Genomic DNA, 17688 nt, shown 5'->3' on the forward strand with positions numbered 1-17688 from the left:
AAGCTTCCTGAAGTCAATACAGAATCTAATAGTACCATCAGGTTTTGGCACCAGAACAACCGGGGAGCACCAGGGACTAGTTGATGGTTCTATCACTCCTTGTTCTAACATTTTCTGTATTTCAGTCTCCATAATCTGTTTCCTCGCCTCGGGAATACGATACGGCCGTAACCTAACAATTTTCCCTGGTGTAGTTCTTATTTTATGGGTTATCAAGGTGGTTTTACCTGGCATTACTGAAAAGAACTTCCGGAAGTGTTCTAGTAAGCTATATACCTGTTCCTTCTCTGATCTCGTTAAGGTTTCATTTACTGCGGGTAACCCCGCCTCATTGCTGTGTTCGGTTGGACAGAACTCGATATTTAAGTTGTTACTGGGACATAGGAATCCAGCCAATACTCCGGGAGTGTCCGAGTTGTCTGGTTCTTCCCATTTTTTTAGGAGATTTATATGATAAATCGGGGTTTTCTGAGGAGTGTTCGATATTTCAACCAGGTAGGTGACAGGAGAAACAGCTCGTAGTATCTTATAGGGGCCCTGCCATTTGGCGATTAGTTTTTGTTCAGATGTTGGACGCATTATTAAAACCTGATCTCCTGGTTGTAAAACCCTTAACTTACTCCCTCGGTCATAATATTGTTTTTGAGTTTGTTGAGCTCGTTCCATATTTACTCTGACTGTGTCCCATAGACCTTGTAGCTGAGACCGTAAATTGTGGGCATATTCTAGAAGGGGTCTTCCTCCTTCTTCTGCCTCTTCCTCCCATGTTTCAATGGCCATATCTAATAGGGATCGCGGCTGTCTTCCGAACACGAGCTCAAAAGGGCTGTGGCCTGTAGAGGCCTGTTCATGTGTTCGTATAGCGTATAACACTGAGGGTAATTTTTGATCCCAGTCTCTCCCTGACTCTTCCACTATTTTTCTCAGTAAGGTTTTTATTGTTCGGTTATACCGTTCCACTAGTCCATCCGTCTGGGGATGGTATACCGAAGTTCGAATTTGGGAAATACCTAATGTCTTACACACCTGCTTCATGAGAGTAGACATAAAAGGAGTCCCCTGGTCGGTGAGTATTTCATGCGGAAACCCAACTCGAGAGAAAATGTTTATCATTGCTTGGGCAACCGTTTTGGTGGTCATACTTTTTAATGGAACGGCCTCGGGGTATCGGGTGGCATAGTCAACCATGACTAGGATATACGTGTGACCCTTCGTTGATGGTACTACAGGCCCAATCAGGTCCATTCCTATCCTACTGAATGGAATGTCTATGATAGGTAGGGGCATTAGAGGGGCTTTCTTAGGTCTACCTGGTTCAGTGAGTTGGCACCTGGGACATTGGGAACAATATTTGCGTATGTGGGCGAAAACTCCCGGCCAATAGAACCGTAGAAGGAGATATTCTTCTGTTTTTTCCCTCCCATAATGACCCCCACCTGGTTGACAATGAGCCATAGCTAGGACCTGATTTCTATAATGTTCGGGTACCAATAATTGTTGTTTATGTTCCCCTGTACCAGTAGTGGTTATCCTGTATAAGAGGTTTTTCTTAATGAGGAAGTAGGGACCCACCTCCTCGGTTTCTTCTTCTCTTGCTGACTTCCAGGCGTGGGCGAGAGAAGGATCTTCTCTTTGTTGTTGGGCAAAACTGACAGGGACCTCATGTGTTTCGGCAATAAGACCTGTGCTCTGTCCTGGTATCTCTTTCCCCAGGTAATTCGATTTTTCTATTCGTTTCTCTCTGCGTGACAGTTTCCTACGGGTTGTGGGGCATTCTATAACGTTGTCAGAAAAAGGAGCTTCTTTCCACCAATCCTGTGTCAGTTTAGGTTGTCTAACATAATCCAGGATTTCTTGGAAATGTTCATAATCAGTTCCAATGATACACTCCTCAATCAGGTCTGTTATTATACCCATCGGTAGGATATCACGGTAGTTTCCCCATTCCACAGTTATTTCATGTAAAGGGTATTGCTCTTTATCTCCGTGAATACAACAAATATTCACCCACCGCTCTGTTCCTTTATCTACCATGTTTACTATATCTTTCCTCACCACAGACTGGCTACACCCTGAATCAATAAGGGCCCATACTGCTCGTCCATTGACATTCAGGGTCTGTTTAAACTTCTGGTTACCTCTTCCGGTACACAATACCCGTCGCCTAGTAACTCCAATCTCCATTGGCTCACTACTATCCTGCTTTCTGGGGCACATTCGGGCAATGTGGCCCCAGTCCCCACAGTTGTAACATTGGGGACCGGCTATCGGTGGATGGTCAATCAGTCTGTGAGGAACTGGTTCCTCGGAAAGGGCCCTTGGAGTGGTTTTAGGATTGGAAAACCCTGGTTTTAGGCTGGGTCGGGGTGATACACTTCTTATATCTGTCGAGCGATGATAAGCACATGCTAAGTCAATTGCCATGTCAGTATTCACCTTTGGATGCTGACGGATCCAGTGTTTTGTGGGGGTAGGCAGGGCCTCTAGATATTGTTCGAGAACAATCGTTTGGATCACTTCCTCCCTACTATTTCCGGAAGGACCCAACCATTTCAACGCCAAATCCTTTACCCGATAATAAAAGGTTCGGGGATCCTCATTCGGTCCCCATTTGATTTTCCGAAATTTGACCCTATAGTATTCAGTGTCATGTCCCACACGTTCTAAGATACTAGTCTTTATCTCTTGGTATGGCGTGGTTCCACCCGGGTTTGCTGCTTGATATGCTGCTTGTAATATTCCTGTAAGTAAGGGGGCGACATACTGACCCCATCTATCCTCAGGCCATTGGGCGGATGACGCCACTCTCTCAAAATTAGTAAAAAAGGCTTCAGGGTCTTCTCCATCTTGATATTTCTGTAGAACGGAACTGGGGACATTAGGGTGAACCTTACTACTAGCAATAGTCTCAGTCAATTTCTTCATGGCCGTCTCATGGACCAGTTGATTATTCGCAAGGATTGTCGTCTGACTTTTCAAAGCCGACTGTAAGGCTTCCCTGTCCTCTTTAGCTTCTCGCTGGTGTGCCTCCCACACCAGCTGTAGATGTCGCTGGCCTTCTGCCAATTGTTTTATCATATCTTCCAACGAGGGTTGGTCACTCATTGTTATACTGTTCGATTACTGTGAGGAGGTCCAACGGGACTAAATCCCACTTCTGACACCACTGTGACAGGTCGAACAGTATAAAGACCACTGAGGCGTTGGATTTTTAGTGGTAAGTGGTTTATTTTTAAGTTATATGGTGAAATAAAGTGTTTTAACAAAGAAAAATGACAATTGGCTTTTCCCGTCGTTCTGTTCTTCTTCTTTATCTTTTTCCCAGATTGGTGATTCTATGTTGATCTTGTTGTCTTTACAGGTGAAAATACGGCCTTGCTTGCTCGTATGAATCCAGGAAGATACCGGAAACAGAAGGAAAAACGCTAAGGTAAGTATTGGGTTTATAACTGGGGTTTTTCTCTCTCTCTACTATCTCTGGACTGGGGAATAGGTAAACACAAAAAGGAGGGGGTTGGTGTCCGTGAGGAGTTAGGGAATGACGTGATCACATCTATTTTTAGTGAAAAGTAAGTGTCACTGATGTGCTAGTCGTGGTGCCCCTTTTTATAACTCCCTTCCCACTCCTCCTCTATAACCCCTCCCCAGTCCCTTTTTTACTTATACCCCTCTCTTTGTCCACAAGGACCGTACCTTGTTTAGCCACGACCCCTCCAGGGTCGTGGCTGGCTGTGTAGTGATCCTCCTGTTGGTCTCCTTTCTCCAGGCTCTGGCACTCCTCTCTCCTCTCGTCCTCCTTCTGCTCCTCACTCTCCTCTCTCCTCCTGTCCTTCCGTTCCTCCTCGCGTTCCTCTCTCCTTCCGATCTCCTTCTCCGTGTCCGTCTCCTCCCCTCCCCGCAGCGCGTCCTCTCCTTTTCTGCCTCCGGCCCGGGAAACCGACTTGGTTTCCCCGGTAACGCCGTCCCGCCTGCCTCGCTCTCGCAACGGGAAGACGCGGAAATGACGTATCGGCACCGTCCGATACGTCATCCGTGGCCCTCCTCGCCGGGACTGCCCGGTTACATGGGTCTTTTCAGACAACTGTGGCCATGGCATCAGGGATGTCCCAGCCTATGTTTTCCAACGTGTTGTCCAGAGTGTTGTCTGCCCTGCTGAAACACATGAGGAGATACATCATTTTCCCTGAGGTGGAGGATTTGCCAACAGTGAAAGGTGACTTCTATGCCCTCAGACATATCCCGAACGTCATAGATGCTATTGATGGGACCCATGTAGCTCTGGTCCCCCCCCCACAGGAGTGAACAGGTGTACAGGAACCGGAAGAATTATCATTCGATGAATGTCCAGATGGTCTGTTTGGCAGACCAGTACATCTCGCAGGTAAATGCAATGTTCCCTGGCTCAGTGCATGACGCCTACATCCTGCGGAATAGCAGCATCCCTGATATGATGGGTCAACTCCAGAGGCAACGTGTATGGCTATTGGGGGACTCTGGTTACACCAACCTTTCCTGGCTATTGACCCCAGTGAGGAATCCCAGGACCAGGGCAGAGGAACGGTACAATGAGGCCCATGAGCGGACTAGAAGGGTTATTGAACGCACCTTCGGCCTTCTTAAGGCCAGGTTCAGGTGCCTCCATAGGAGACAGGTGGATCCCTATTCTACTCACCGAAGAAGGTGTGCGACATCATCATCGCCTGCTCCATGCTCCATAATTTAGCATTGCGACGCCAGGTGCCTTTTCTGCAGGAGGATGATCCAGATGACGGTGTTGTGGAAGCTGTGGAGCCTGTGGAGCGAGTGGACAGTGATGAGGATGAAGCTGAGGATGAAGAAAACGACAACAGGGAGTCAGTCATACAGCAATATTTCCAGTGACACACAGGTGAGAACATTTTCTGGTTTAACATTACATTAACTTTCACACGTCTACCTCTATCCTGTACCTCCATTTCACTCACTATTTGTTAATTGAGTTGTACCCTTCCATTTCAGTTTCACAGGTGTGGTTACCTACGTGTCAACTGCTTGCATCCTTGAAGGGCTTGTGATGTGTGACATTGGTATGTTAGCCTTACAATGGGTAACCCATTATGACACTGTAATTGATAATACAAAGTTCCAAATCATAGCCTGACTCCAGATTTCTTTGGCTTTCAAGGGTGTTTATTTAAGTGATAAAAAAATCAAGGAAGGTTGTAAACTGGGGATGGGTGATGGTGGAGGAATGTCCATGGCAGAGTCCAGTCTATTAGTCTCACAGGTGCACTGCCCATCTGGGAATAGGAAGTGGAGCTGGGGCAGTTCGAATATGGACAGGGTAACAAAGTGGGACAGTGGGAGGACAATTAGGGTGGTGTCATTTCCTGGCGGGGGTCTTGTCATCTTGCTCTGTCCTGTTCCTGGATCTCAGGGACCGCTTGCGTGGTGGTTGTCCGTTTGCAGGGGGTGGGGTGCTGGTGTGGTGGTCCTATGGCGGGGCGTCCTGTCCACTAGCGCCGGCGGAGGTGGTGGGCAGTTCGTCGTCCTGGCTAGTATCAGGGGCCCCTTGGAGTGCCATGGTGTCCCTCAAGGTCTTTTGAATGTCCGTCAGCACCCCTACGATGGTGCCCAGGGCGGAGCTGATGGTCCTGAGCTCCTCCCTGAACCCCAAATACAGTTCGTCCTGCAGACGCAGGGTCTCCTGCAACTTGTCCAGGACCGTGGCCATCGTCTCCTGGGAGTGGTGGTATGCTCCCATGATGGAGGAGAGGGCCTCGTGGAGAGTTGGTTCCCTTGGCCTGTCCTACCTCTGTTGCACAGCAGCCCTCCCAGTTCCCCAGTGTTCCTGTGCCTCCGTCCCCTGGACCATGTGCCCACTACCACTGCCCCCAGGTCCTTGTTGTTGTTGGGGTGGTGGGTTAGCCTGGGTGCCCTGTAGTGGTGGACACACCGCTGATTGACCTGTCCTGGGTAGGGAGGTTTGGGCCCGCTGTGTGGGTGCTGTGCTGGTGTTACCAGAGGGTGGCAGCTCGGTGTTGGGCTGTGGCTGGGCAAGGGGAACCGAATGTCCTGAGGCCCACGATGGTCCGGGCTGGTCATCAGGATCCAGTAGGGCAGAGCTGCTGTTGTCACTGTGGGCCTCTTCTGGGGGTGGAGTGGTGTTGTCTGGACCCTCTGGTGTGGTGACGTTCCTTCGGGTTCCTGCAGGGGTATAAGAACATGATTATTGCATGTGTGTGTGTCATGGTGTGCAATGGGTGGGTGAGCGTGTACCCCGGTGCTAGCATTCCAGTGTGGGGGCATGTGTGATGATGGTTGGGGGGGTGTTCTGGGTATGTGCAGTGAGTATGCTTTAGTGAGGGGTGCCTATGCTTAGTTGTGTCATGCAGGGCTTGGTGTTGGGATGGGTGCTTGGTGTCATGGGTATATTAGTGAGGATTTGGGGTGATAGGGGAGGGTGTGAGGGTGAGGGTGTGTGATAGCATGCAGGTAGGGTGGGGGATGAAATAGTTAAGATTTGACTTACCAGTGTCCGTTCCTCCACCGACTCCTCCGAGGCCCTCAGGATGCAAGATGGTCAGGACTTGCTCCTCCCATGTTGTTAGTTGTGGGGGAGGAGGTGGGGGTCCACCGCCAGTCCGCTGCACTGCGATGTTGTGCCTGGAGACCGTGGAACGCACCTTCCCCCGTAGGTCGTTCCACCTCTTCCTGATGTCCTCCCTATTTCTTGGGTGCTGTCCCACTGCGTTGACCCTGGCGACTATTCTTCGCCATAGCTCCATCTTCCTGGCTATAGATGTGTGCTGTACCTGTGAGCCAAATAGCTGTGGCTCTACCCGTATAATTTCCTTCACCATGACCATGAGCTCCTCCTCGGAGAAGCGGGGGTGTCTTTGGCGTGACATGGGGTGGTGTGTGTGAGGTGTGGTGTATGTGGTGATGAGTGTGGTGGGTGTAGTGGTATGTGGTGTTTTGTGCGTGGATGTTGTGTGGGTGATGGTGTTGTGTGCCTCTGTGTGATGGGGTTGTCAATAGCTGTGCTATCTCTCTGGCCTTCTCTCAGAAATTCTGGTCGTAGGGGTTTGTGGGTGATGTGGGTGTGTGTTTTATATTGTGTTGGGTGTGTGGGAGTGTTGTTTGTATGTGTATCAGGTGTGTGTATTTCAAAATGTCCAATGTGGCGGTGTTTTGTAGATGTGTGTGTATTTTGAGCGTGGCGGTGTGTACCGCCAATGGAATACCGCGGTTGAAAGACCGCCGCGTGGATTCGTGGGTCGTAATAGCATAGGCGTGTTTCTGTTGGCGTGGAGGTGGAGGATTTGTTTCCGCCAGTTTATCGCTGACCTTTGGTGTGGTGGTATTGTGTGGGTGTCTGACTTTCGGCGGATTCTGTGATGTGTGTCATAATAGTTGTGGCGGTCTACCGCGGCCGCGACGGTGTATTGGCGGTCTTCTGCATGGCGGTAAGCGCCTTATACCGCCAATGTTGTAATGACTCCCATAGTCTTTGGCATCTGCATATGTGAGTGTGTCAGCAGAGTACAGTTCAGTGTAGAAGCGTTTGAAAGTGAACGTTATGGATGCGTCATCCTTTGTGTGTAGTCCTGAGGAGTTGACTTGCTTTATTGCCCCCTGCATAGTACTTCTACATAGTTCGGAGTAGAGCGTACTCTCCTCTGTCCATATCTAATGCTTTCAGTTGCTTCCTAGCTAAAGTTAGTTACCCCCACACCTTGTGGGACCCTGATTGCTTATGGGTTTCCTCTAGATCTTTCACTGTGGTCTCTAAGCGGGTACCCTTATTCTTTATATCTTTATTAAGTATGGCAGAAATAGAAATGAGAACCCCCATGTAAAACCATCTTCAGAATATCCTAGAGTAAGCTTAGAGGCATGTCAGGTCTGTCATTGGTGTTGAGAAATGTGTGTATAGCCTCTTTAACCTCACTCAGAGCAGAGTTGTATGTCAACTATTTGTGATTTAGGCACCATGTGTGTTGTGACGCAGGAGCATCTGGCAGGAATAGAGTGATCAAGATAAGGGAGTGGTTGGAGAAGGTTGCTGCATCAATATCCAGTTGGGTAGTAGCTGCTGCAAGGCGGGGAGATGCCAGGAAATAGTCTATTCTGGCATAGGTTTGGTGAGAAGCTGAAAAGTATGTAAAGTCCTTCATGGTAAGGTTCGTTTCCACCACAAAAGTCGACCAGGCGTGTGCCTCTCAGCCATCCCAGACCTGTTGTGGGACAAACCTCTGTCAGACCTTGCCGTATGCGCTGAGCAATCTAACAGGGTGTTTGGGACTAAGTTGCATCGAAAGTCTTAACGAGAGAAGCCGACAAGGTGAGTCTGCCTGAATCTTAAGAATTATCCTTGGAAGTGCATGGCCAGCAAAATCGCTACTCTAGCCTTTTTCCCTAATCCTGAGGGGAAATACTGATGGTTGAACCAGTTGATGGAGTAGCATAGGAGTCTAATTGTCATGGCTCCCCAGTGGTATTTAAACTTCAGTACTGTCGCAGTGGTGGAAGAGGGATCTTGTGGGCTAGTTTGTTGAGTAGGAAGGGGGAAGGTAGTGAACTAAACTAGGTAACTCAAGTGCTCCCATCATCAGAGCTAGAACAATGAAATGATTGGGGCTCACGTTATTGGCTATCAGCTGCTATGAGGCGTGCAACAATATGGTGGAGCTTCACTGTCTCTGTGCTGGCTCATAGTGGAGACCCGGCCGGCGCCCGTCCATGCATTCGGGTCCTGGGTTAACAACAACCAGGGTGTAGTGGACAGCACCCCTCAGCTCCAGCTACAGCAGGCTAGGTGGAATCTTGATTTGGGGAGGGATCCCTGTGCTGTAGTTGTTGAAGTAAAGCTGAGCGTGCCTTGCTGCGCCCTGCTGCTGTGGGTTTGCCAGTTTTCTTCCACGGCTAGCGGCGGGGGATCCCAGCTGCTCCTGAGTGAGCCGGGGAGCTTTCCTGCCCCAGTGAGCCAGCGTCCTTACTGGAGCATGTCTCTAGTCCCAAAATTGGTTGGGCCTTCCCCAGTGTGTAGATCATGTGTGTCTCATTGTTCCAGGCAAAGGTCAACCTGAAAGGGTATCCCCATTTATATCTGACTCCTTTTTCCTGTAGGAAGGTAGTGAGTGGCTTGAGCAATTGTTGTCCCTGTAAAGTGATGGTGAACAAATTGTGGTACAGCCATACGTTTGTACCTTCAAACATGATGTAGTTCTTGCTCTGTACGGCCAACATTATGGTTTCTTTCTGGTGATAGTGGTGCACACATGTCAGAATATCTTGAGGCATTCCTGAGACCAATAATGGGCAGCCCACTCTGTGAATACAATCCAAGATGATTTCTTGCTCTGCAAGCTCAGGAAGAATATGATGGAAAAGGCGGATGACGTACTCCTGTAAATTGCTGGATGCAGTCTGGAGAGGAAACCCTTTGATCCTGATATTCTGTCGACGAGATCTGTTTTCAAGATCCTCCATATGCAGTTGCATGTCTGGGTTCCTGTCATTCAGGTCAAGCAATTCACATCTGTGTTTGTTGATTTCCTCTTGTCTGGTATCGCTATTTTGTTCCAGGGTAACTACCCATTGTCCCAGCTCTCCTACATCTCTATTGAGTTCCTTAATTTCCTCGGCCACTTCGTGTTTCAGGGCAGCTATGTCCTATGGCAGCACGCTAAAGAGGGCATCCATGCAGGAGTGTGTGATTTGGGCCCCTTCTTCCAACCAGTCGTGATCCATCGATTTGCATGAGGTTGACGACGTGGAAGTGGAGGCATCATGCAGCTTGTCTTTCCTCTTGGTGGAGGGCCTGGAGAGCATGTCCTTAAACATGATATCTTTCTTCATGCAGTGGGTCACGATGGGGGGCGTCTGGGTCTCTCCACCGACTGGTGTACTGTCTCGCTATGGTACCGGACGGTGGTGCAGAATCAGGCTCCTTAAAATGCTTGGGCCGCGAAGGACGAGGTTCTTGTAGGTTCTTGAGGTGGCTGGTTGTAGCCACCAGGAGCCAGTGGGGTGACCTGGAACAAGGGCAGACCTTCCCCAGTGATCTCCTCTACTATCCAGTATGTCTGGGTGTCCATCATCTCACTTCCGCCTCTCTCTGCAATGAGGGCCTCTCAGCCACTGCCTGTCAGTTAGACCAACCAGCCCCTCTATCCAGCACACCGCAATGTCTGAATGTCCAGCGGCACAATCGCCAAAGATGTGCAGATCTAGTGAGGCACCTACTACCTTGCACAGCAGGAAGAGGGCTGCAGGACTCTGGTTCTGCATGGCAGGCCCCTTCCTCGTTGTCCCTTGAGGCAGGCCTTTAGTTCCCGTGCCGGTCGTCTTCAGTCCTGGGCTGGCTAGGGTCGCCTCATGCTGGACAGGGGCACCCTGTAGCAAGTGTTCCGACTGTGCTGCCCACAGACACAGGGCATGCTCATTTCTTGGGCAGGGGCTCTTTGGTGCGGCTCTCACCCGTGTTGTGTCGTGGTGGCAGGATCTAAGTTTTGATCTAAGTCATGGGTGCCCTAGCAGCCACCATCTTGTCTATGCTTACTGCTACAGTGTTATTGCTATTGTCCCCCGGCAGCCACAGTCAATGAGGAGCATCTCCAGCCCTCAGAGATCTCCCTGATTTGTTCCCCACCGTTATAGGAGGTCAAAACATGGGGGGGCATGCCAGGTTCGCCTGCTAGTTGAATCGGGCAGCGGAGCTCCGAGGTAGGGCATCTACATTGATGCCATGTTTGATACGCCCCGATATATATATATTTTAAGGGAAGACCAAATGTTTCAAACACATCAGTAAACCTGGTTAATCAAAGATAGTGGCCAGATTCAGTACAAATTCAACATTAAAATTCAGGAGCTAGAATTAAACAACAAGGACGGGCCTGATATGGACTAAAGTTGAAAATACTTAAAATTACCCCTGGACTTTAGCAGAGTCATTGTAAAAGCACAATCTTTTTCTTAAAATCACACATCTAGAGTAATTTATCGTTCCCACACAGATATCTGCAAATGCTCCTGAGTATGGCAATACCTCTCCTCTCCCAAGTATTAAATGTTTTTTTAAAGATTGGCCTTAAGTATTACCCTTAAAAGGATTAAAACGATGGGCCGCATTACCTCCTACCCAACAATTAAGTGCTGTTTGTGTTGGGTAGTTTGTTGCAGATTCCTTACATCTGATATTACGCTGTGTCCTTAAATGTAGCATGGTTAATATTATCCTTCTAGATAATGTTTCATTTACTTTCAAGAGATATCAACATGATTTTTCATAGAGGGGATATCTAGCTGTAAATGTTGTAGTCCAGAAACTCATATTCAATCATTTACTCCATCCTAGGGAAGATCAACTCTTAGATCGCCTGAAACTCACCTCATCTCAGTACAACAAAACTGAAAATTGTATCTTTGGCCAAAAAGGTAGAACTGTGCTCACAACCCTCAGCACCACCTGGCCCCTAATATATTTTACCTCTCTTTACAACACACAGGTAAAGCAAAATTCTGGTTATCGTTGATGCTGGCTCCACAAATTTAATGTGTGGTGAGTACTTTCTTGCAAATGAAAAAAATCAGACCCCTTCTCTCTTTTTTCCAACTTGTGGGAACTATTATAAATTCATGCTTGGACTATAGAAATGCCCTAAATGCAGACTTTCTTAGGTGGATCTGGCTCATGCTTTGTTTATTTGGCCAAGCTCTAGGGTTAAGCCATGCAAGAAGCAATAGTGGGTGCAGGAAATATCAATATACAATGTATACAATTAAAAAAAGAAGCTAAAAACATAAATCTGGATGAAGAGAACTTTATAGTAATAATAAGAATGTGTTAGATAGTTAATACTATATGTCAGCAATAATAGTCCTAATAGCATGACAAAGGGACAACTGTTCATTAGAAATTTGAGTTTCAATACTTTAAACCTTAGCTCATCCACTGGCGGGTATGGCACATAGCACATGGGCTTAACTTAGACAAAATGTGTGAAGCATTTAGAAGTACTGAAACAGTTAAATATCAAAAACACAATGCAGCAAAAATATCCTTATATTTATCTATACCAAGGTACCTCATTTTCTCTTGAGCAGGCCAAAGTACATCATCTATGTTCCATGTAATAATCTCAGTTTTCCCATGGTTTGTAGAGTCACCTGAGTTAATGCCAAATGTGGTAGCTGAATGTTTGAATCTCTTATTTGGTTCCTCTTGTCAGTTATTATACATTAAGAGGTTGTCTGCATACAATCCCACTTTTTCCTTAAACCCTTAGACCTCCAAGTGTGCTATTTTCTTTCTAGCCCTTATTAGCTGGTCTAGAGGCTCAAAAAAAGATTGAAGAGAATAGGAGAAAGTAGGCACCCCCGCCACGTGCCTGTTTTGATAACAACTTTGCCGGTCAGAGTGTTTACCGGAATACTAGCTAAAGGACTGAGACATAAGGCCCTAATTGCATTTGCAAAATGTAGAGGGATAACTAATTTCTGTTGGCAAAGCCAAAGATACTCCCAGCATACCTGCTCAAAAGCCTTGGCCACATCTACTTATATTACTGCTAGTGGGGAGTTGAAGTGAATAGCCAAATGTATGGTGCTTATAAGCCTCTGCCCAAGGTCACACAGTTGCCTCCCAGAGATGAAGCCCTTCTGGTCTTCACTAACTCATTTTAGTTGACCATTATAGCCGCAAAGATCTTATTGAAAATGTTTAGTAAAATGATTGGGTGATAAGTTTCACACTTGGTTGGATGTTTCTTAGGTTTTAATATTACTATTCTTGTGGCTTCTCCCCTTGAAGGAGTGGGATTCGACCCTTGAAATATGCTGTCAAACAGCTCCCTCCAATTTAGGATTATTTGATAACTTGCTATCTTTTATACTTCCCTTGCGATGCCACCTGGTCCTGCTGCTTTTGCCTTTTTTCAACCTTAGAAATTGCTTGGTTTTTTTTTCTTCCTCTGATATTTCCTTTGTTAAGCTGTCCTGATTGTGTAGCCCCATTGGAGGAAGCTGAAGTGAGGCAAGCCGGGCTTTTATAATTATACAGTGTTTGGTATAAACTTTGGAAAGTAGCCCCAATCTATGCACTTTGAAATATTGAAGGATGGAGCTGAAGGCATGGAATATAATATGCATTTCCTTTCTACTGCTTCTACACAAGAACTTTCCCACATTTTCTCCATATACAAAAATTTGGAGATTCCTAGCCTCCCATTTAGCTAAGATTTTTTTATTGTTCGATTAAAGCCCTACATTTCAATTTACAATTTTCCAGTTCATTCCTAATCTCTTCGTATTTTTACTCTTCTTGTTGGTCTGTGAGTTGAGTTTCCAACCTATTCACCTGTGTCATAAAATGCTTCTCCTCTGCCCTCTCTGATTTTACAGAGGCTCAACTGGTAATAAAACTGCTCATCTACAGTTTATATGTACCCCATACAATACCTATTGAACAACTACCTATGTTTATATCAAAGAATACCTGGGTTTGTGTCCAGTTCTTGAACTAAGGAAGACTATTTAAGCAACCTTTGTTTCATAGTCTACTTTGGGGAAAATAAATCCTACCTAATTCCAGCTCTAAATTCACTGAGCCGTGGTCTGAAAGAAAACATGGGGTATATGTAATTTGGGTTACTTGGTCTACACACTTTAGATTCAATAACCAATAATTAATCCACAAACTGTGCCTGTATTTTTTACTATGAAATGCATATATTCCCTGAGGTCCTGAGCTCTCTCCATGTATCTACCTGGCCCAAATCCTCAGTTTCATTTTCTCAAATCCTGCCATATTTGGTGAATTGCACTGTGGATGTGAAGTAGACCAGCCAAGAGCACTATTCATTAAGGTATCAAGAATTGCCACCCACAAGACTGGATCACCATAGTCTATGAGTGAGGTGAAAAACTGCTTTAAAGGGGGCATTCAGACACATGTATATTGGCATTGATCAGTTTGAAGTAAGGCTATTACCCATCTTCCTTTTTTATCAACTTCCAAACAGATGACTTGTATGCTTGCTTTAATTTTCACCAATAAGGCTACACCTTTATTTCTCCCGACCTGAGCAGTACATATCACTGGATTATTTCCGCACTCGTTCCTCTCAGATATTCTATAATACATCTCTGCCTTTTCTTAATTCTCAACCCATTGATATGCCAGGAAATTGACAGTGGCAGGAATCTGATCTAATAAAGCAAATAGAATTGCAATATGTTACGCTCTTAGGGACGGATTTAGAACTTGGCGGACGGGTTACTCTGTTAAAATGGTGATGGATGACGGATGTCTCGTCCACCAAAATCTAAATTGCGTTGGATATGTGAGTGAGATTTAGATTTCAGTGGATGGGACATCCGTTGCCGCTGTGACAGAGTAACCCATCCACCAATTTCTAAATCAGGTCCTTAGACTTTAAAGCTGTTGATAATAGCACATCCTTCAGAAGAATGTGTGAAAGCTTACAAAGATTTTCCTAGGGTGCTTTCTGTTTGGGTTGAGCCTGAAAGGATCGCTACGTACATGATCAATTTCTAGAGAAAGATCCTCCGGCAGCCCAGCCATGGTATGATTTAAAACCATCTTGAATCATACTGATTACAAATGATTTTATATCTGTTCCTTTTTTTAATATTATTTCTGGTCTGATATTCTAGCCTCTCAAGCATCTCATGTGTGCTTTTCTCTAGAGCCTCTAGAGCAGTAAGTTTGCGTGTATTTCTTTCCATATCCCACCTCATTTTTGCCATTGTCTTTTCACATGCAGAAGCACGACTTGACAACTCATCTAACTTCCCTTCCAGCGCTTGATATTATTATGGATATTAGCCTGGTTACTCTCTGAGATAACAAATCTGGTTTTAAGCTACTCTGCTATTTTTTAGCATACTGTCTACTCATGCCATTGCAGTAGCAGTGGTCTGGTTCAATCCCTTCCATCACATTAACGGATTACTCGCAATTTGCCCCTTACTCTGTATTTCTCACTCTAATTAAGTTTGCAGAGGTTGTCAGCACGTTTAGTATTCTGGAGAATGTTGGTTATTTTTGTTTCTATCTAATTGTTGGTCTTTAGTATTTTTCAGAAAGTTAGACCCCACACCAGCTGATCTTAGCTGACACTGATTGTGAAATTTTGGGTCATGGGGACTGGGAAATACTTTTTTCACTGCTCTTTTACCTTTGGAAGTGTTGGAGTTAGGAGTGGCACACAAAGTTGAGTCCCTCCCTCCTAACCTAATTACAGCTGACCCCTATGTGACCACAGGACCTAACAGTGAATCTGACATTGAATTGGTATGATTTTGAGCCTCCGGGGCTGCTCCCTCAGCTGACATCAGTACGGGAATCCCTACACTCACACATATGCTCTGCTCGCTACTGCTGGCTCCTCAACTTGCAAGCTGACTAGAGCAGACTATCACCATGCTCCCAAAGGGACAGCCTCCACGTTATCTCTCTTACAAGCGCAGTAGCAATTGAGGACAAGCTGGCTAGAAAGGCCAGGCATGTGGTTATGATTCAAGGGTTAACATGAGCACCTTGGTTGTTGTTACTCCAGTGATAACCTTGTGCACAAACTCGATCCTTATCCCTGCCCTGTTTTGTATCACAGTGAGGTTGATTATGTGGATGGTGGGGGGTCTGTGAGTTGGAGAGTACTTTGTGCAAGTCAATTCCCTAAATTCTTGGGAGAGTAGGGTAATGAACGGCTCCCAGAGTGTCCTATAAGTGTCCCCCCGTGCCGTCAACACCAAGGTAATTTTCTCCATTCCTAGCAGGTGCTACAATTTATGGAGCCATGATAGTTGAGTTGGGAGTTTATCCATGCCCCAGTGGCAAAGAACAGTCTGATGGGACTTCCCCAGTGCAAGACCTATCTGTTGGTCCCTGCAGGATTTAAGAAGGTAGGTAAGCTTGTTCTGCAAGCCTAGGAGTGTATATCCTGGAGAGTGAAATAGGGTCATTTCGAGGCATCTGTCTGTCGTTTAGTACTGCAGTCCAGAATGAGGTGAGGTTATGGCAGTCCCAAAGTATGTGGAGCAATGTCCCCAGATGTCCACACTGAAGCCAGCATAGAGGGCTGCGAGCTGGGTTACCCTATGTAACCGAGGTGGTATCATGTACCAATATGGGACTATTTTTGTGGGCATTTCAATGCCAACTGTATAAGCAGAGGTATGTTTTGCTCTGTAGTAGATGCGCCTCCACTCCTCTAGTGAGAGTGGACGACTAATCTCCTGTTCCCATCGTAGTTGGCCAGGGCTTATCTAGGTGTGGTGTCGGCAGAAGGAAATGGTAGAGGTCAGAAATCAGGTGGCGATCACCGTTTCTTGTCATGAGCCATTTCTCAAATTTTGTCAGGGGGTGGCTTGCTCCAGCCCTCATAGAGTGGTGGGATAGCCAGTGTCTGACCTGTAAATATTGTAGTCTTTCGATCTTGGGCAGGTCATATATGCGCCTCAGCTGGTTAAATGGGATGAGGCCCCCCTCAGTGAGAAGGAGCCCGACAGAGCAGCATTTTGCCTCTTGCTAGTGGTAAAATGCATTGAAGTCCAGGACAGGGGAAGAAATCTGAATTCCCCAAGAGTGGCGTCAAGGGTGATGGAAGGGACGTCAGTTGTTTACACACTGCAACCGTGTCCCACACTTTCAGTGTAACACCTGTGATCGGGGACAAAGACAGACCCCATGCTCGCTGTGATCTCTAGAAGAAAGGGATTTTTCACAGATGGGCACCCGCTATGGCCTGATCCATAAAGCACAAAAGCTTATCTGTCTCCAGCCGAGACCATTCCAGCGAGTAATGGAGTTGAGTCGCCTGGCTGTAGCTCTCGAACTGGGGTACACTCAGTCCTCCCTCTGCAGAAGGGTGGTATCTCCTATCCCTGCTCATTTGGGGATGCCTTCCTGTCCATATAAAGTCTTGAATGGCAGCCTGAGGCAACTTAAGAATCCCAGAAGGTGGTTTGATCAGGAGCATCTGAAACAGGTAGAGTATCTTCGCCAGGGTCATCATCTTGATCGCAGCAATTCTGCCCAACCAAAAAAGACAGTACAGGCACCAGGTGGCCCAGTCTCCGTGGATACGTTGCCTGGTCTTCAATTAATTAAGGAGCACTGTGGTCCACACCGAGGTCATCAACTGGATTCCAAGATATGAGATGGATTCTTCTGCTCATTGAATTGGAAAGCTTTTGGCCAGGTGCTGTTTCGTGTCTGGGAGGGACCGAAAGGTTTAGGGCCTGTGATTTACTCACATTTATAGAGAAGCCCGGTGCTGCCCAAAAGGTTCGGTTTCTGAAAGGAATGCTGGCAGGGCTAGTAGTGGATTATCTAATGTGACGATTACATCATCAGTGTACAGGCTAATCAGATATTCCTCCCCCAAAGCTAACTCCTGTAATGTTGGGATTGTCACAAACTCTTTGTGCAGAGGGTTCAACGTATAGAGCAAAACAAGCTAGATGAGAGGGGGCAACCCTGTCTGGTTCCTCTACCGATAGTGATGGTGAAGATGATGTGCCATTCACACGGACTTTCACCTTAGGTTGCCCATAGTCGCATAACATCCAGGAATGGAAGCGTTCCCCGAAGCCAAAGCCAATTAGTACCCTTTCCTGATATGGCCAGTGTACACGATCAAATGCCTTTTTGGCATCCACTGAGAGTAGCATGAT

Source organism: Pleurodeles waltl, chromosome 7 (assembly GCF_031143425.1).
Source record: "Pleurodeles waltl isolate 20211129_DDA chromosome 7, aPleWal1.hap1.20221129, whole genome shotgun sequence".
NCBI classification, from domain to species: Eukaryota; Metazoa; Chordata; class Amphibia; order Caudata; family Salamandridae; genus Pleurodeles; species Pleurodeles waltl.